This window comes from Bubalus bubalis, chromosome 6, assembly GCF_019923935.1.
Source record: "Bubalus bubalis isolate 160015118507 breed Murrah chromosome 6, NDDB_SH_1, whole genome shotgun sequence".
In the NCBI taxonomy this organism is placed as follows: Eukaryota; Metazoa; Chordata; class Mammalia; order Artiodactyla; family Bovidae; genus Bubalus; species Bubalus bubalis.
The window spans coordinates 54,392,856-54,396,744 of record NC_059162.1 but is presented as its reverse complement, the minus strand read 5'-3'; positions in this window follow the sequence as shown (position 1 = coordinate 54,396,744).

Genomic DNA, 3,889 nt, shown 5'->3' with positions numbered 1-3,889 from the left:
ATGGTCTGTCAGCTTGTGGGTGTCATATTCAGTGAGGAAGGCAATGGCACCCCACTCCAGTACTTTTGCCTGGAAAATCCCATGGATGGAGGAGCCTGGTAGGCTGCAATCCTTGGGGTAGCTAGGAATTGGACACGACTGAGCGACTTCACTTTCACTCTTCACTTTCATGCATTGGAGAAGGAAATGGCAACCCACTCCAGTGTTCTTGCCTTGAGAATCCCAGGGACGGGGGAACCTGGTGGGCTGCTGTCTATGGGGTTGCACAGAGTCAGACATGACTGAAGCAACTTAGCAGAAGCAGCAGCAGCATCAAAAGTATAGTTTTATTTCAACAGAAGCTCCTTGAACAGCTGCAATTATGATGACAATTGGAGTATTTCCAATTACAGTATCATTGTTCATGGGTCAAAGGTGATGGCTTCATGCCAGATAGTTTTCTTGCAGAGAAGTTCAAGGAACCCAGAGCACGTGGGGTGTCCAGTCCCTTCCAGAGAAGAGCAGCAGGTTCAGACGGGTGTTCATGTGCTTTCCAACCAACTCCTTTTGGTTGTTGTTTTAATTGTGGAATGGTTTCCAACTCTTTGCAACCCCTTTGACTGTAGACCACTAGACTCCTCTGTCCATGGGATTTCCCAGGAAAGAATATTAGAAAAAAAAAAAAAAGAGAGAGAATACTGAAAATTGGTTTCCATTTTCTTCTCCAGGGAATCTTCCTGACCCAGGGATTGAACCCTTGTCTCCTGCATTGGTAGATAAGTTCTTTACCAGTGAAGCCCATCCTTTTAGTACTAGTTCATAAAACTGTTCTTGATTTTGAGTGTCCTAGGCAGCAGTTAATAGAGTAAGGAAATGGCAGTCTGTGGCTCTGATGAGTGGAAGGTCATGTATTTATCCACATACATTGTTTGAACACCTGGGGATTATGAACACCTGGGCTTTGTGGGGGAGATAAATATACAGTGAAGATCATCAAGTAGAAGAGATCATCAGGCAGTAGGGGAGACAGAATATCAACAGGTTATTTCAATATCAAAATTATATAAAAATCCTGTGGTCAGAGTGAAACATGGTATCATGGCAGCACACAGGAGGGACACCACACTCAGTTCATTCCGAGTACACGAGTCTAGCATTAAACAGCTGACAAGAATACCTAAAATGTTGAGTTGAAATGGAATGAGTCTCCTTTGAATACACGATCTTTATAAATGTGCAGGAACTTTGAGGCCATTCCAGCCTACATTCCAATAGACTTTACAGCTGAGAGTAGCTTAAGGACTAGGGCTTCAAAACTTGATGACAACAGTGTCAGGATGCAGATCTAGTACTGTTTCCTGCTGTAGTAAGCAGATTCCTCCTCTGGAGCTGACTTTTTATTTCTCATAGTGTTTGATACTTTCATCCGGTCATGAGAACTATTCCATTCCATATATTGTTATTTTTATTTCATTAATTATATCTATTTATTTTTGAGTAGGTAATAATTCATGCAAAATATAAAACCCACAGAGGAATATGTCAAATGGACCTATTTCTCCTCTTGTTTTTTATCTCAAATAAACAGGTCCATTCCTGTTGTGCTCAGGGATACCAGTTTCTTTCCTATTTCCAGAAATAGAGGAAAATGTATGTATATACTGATTATGTTTTAAATCAGTAATGCAACTTACACACTTTCTTTATCTTTATTTTTTTTTTCACTCATGATATATCTTGGCCTCTTGATGAAGGTGAAAGAGGAGAGTGAAAAAGCTGGCTTAAAACTCAAACTTCAAATAAACAAAGATCATGGCATCCAGTCTCCTCACTTCATGGCAAATAGATGGGGAAAAAAATGGAAACAGTGACAGACTTTATTTTCTTGGGCTCCAAAATCACAGCAGATGGTGACTTCACCCTTGAAATGAAAAGACACTCACTCCTTGGAAGAAAAGCTACGACAAACCTAGACAGCATGTTTAAAAGCAGAGACACCACTTTGCCGACAGAGGTCCATATAGTCAAAGCCATGGTTTTTCCACTAGTTATGTATGGACGTGAAAGTTATACCATAAAGAAGGCTGAATGCTGAAGAATTGATGCTTTCAAACTGTGGTGTTGAAGAGGACTGTTGAGAGTCCCTTGGGCAGCAAGGAGATCAAACCAGTCAATCCTAAAGGAAATCAACCCTGAATATTCCCTGGAAGGACTCATGCTGAAGCTGAAGCACCAATACTTTGGCCACTTGATGCGAGCAGCTGACTCACTGGAAAAGACCCTGATGCTTGGAAAGATTGAGGGCAGGAGGTGAAGGGGGTGACAGAGGATGAGATGGTTGGATGCATTATCAACTCAAATGGACATGAGTCTGAGCAAACTCTGGGAGAGTAGTGAAGGACAGGGAAGCCTGGCATGCTGCAGTCCGTGGTGTTGCAAGAGTTAGACACAACGTGCAGCTGAGCAACAACATCTTGGAGACTGTCTCACCTTAGCACAAATAGAGTTTCCCTTTCCATTTCAGTGACTGTAGAGTACTCCTGTGTAAATGTGTCCCAGGATTTATCTCACTAGTATGTGACAGAGGGACTTTAGAGATGTTTCTAGTCTTTTGGGATTACAACAATCCCCTCAATAAATATACTACCACACATTCCATTTTCAACTTGGGTACATAAATGTTTAAGATAAATTCCTAAATGAGAACTTGCTGTATCAACAGTATTTTCACTTAAGGTTTGGTATATATTGCATTAATCTCACTCTTCCTAGCATATATCAGAGACTGCCGATTTCCTGTCACCCTTGCTGGCCTATGTCTGTCTAAACTACTTTCTGGTCCATCTGAGAGGTGACACAGGTCCCTCCTAATTTTACCCCTCATGTCTTTTATTATCAGTATAATTAGACATTTATATCCTCATGTTTTTACCCATTTGAAAAATGTGATTGTTGCTCTTCCCTCACTGATGTATAAGGACTCATTATGGCTTAAAGAAATCATCTCCATGCCTGTTCCATGGAGACTTTTTCTCTTATGATTTCTTTTTATGCTTTTCTTAAAACTTTTCTATGAATCAACCATTACCCACTAACTTCTTTGCCATTTATTTAAATTAATTCAATCAAAATTAGGACTTCCCTGGTGGCTCAGATGGTAAAGCAACAGCCTACAATGCGGGAGACCTGGGTTCAATCCCTGGGTCGGGAAGATCCCCTGGAGAAGGAAATGGCAATCCACTCCAGTACTCTTGCCTGGAAAATCCCATGGATGGAGAAGCTTGGTAGGCTACAGTCCATGGGGTCGCAAGAGTCAACCGAGCGAGTTCACTTTCACTTTCAATCAAAATTACTTAGATATTTGGATATCAGGCCCTGATTCTTCAGTAATAACATCTTTTTATTTTTAAACTTTTCTGGGTTGAAACTACAATGGCATATTTCAAAGGTTAACAACTATTATATGAAACCCTTTATAATGTACTTAAGTGGAATTGTCAATTCTTTTATTTATTTATTTTTCTAGATATTTAGTTTATTTATTTATTATTATTATTTTTTACTTTACAATATTGTATTGGTTTTGCCATACATCAACATGCATCTGCCATGGGTGTACACGTGTTCCCCATCCTGAACCCCCCTCCCACCTCCCTCCCCTTACCATCCCTCTGGGTCATCTCAGTGCACCAGTTCCAAGTTTCCTGTATCCTGCATCAAACCTGGACTGGTGATGCATTTCTTATATGATATTATACATGTTTTAATGCCATTCTCCCAAATGATCCCTCCCTCCCTCTCCCACAGAGTCCAAAAGACTGTTCTATACATCTGTGTCTCTTTTGCTGTCTTGCATACAGGGTTGTCATTACATCTTTCTAAATTCCATATATATGCGTTAGTATACTGT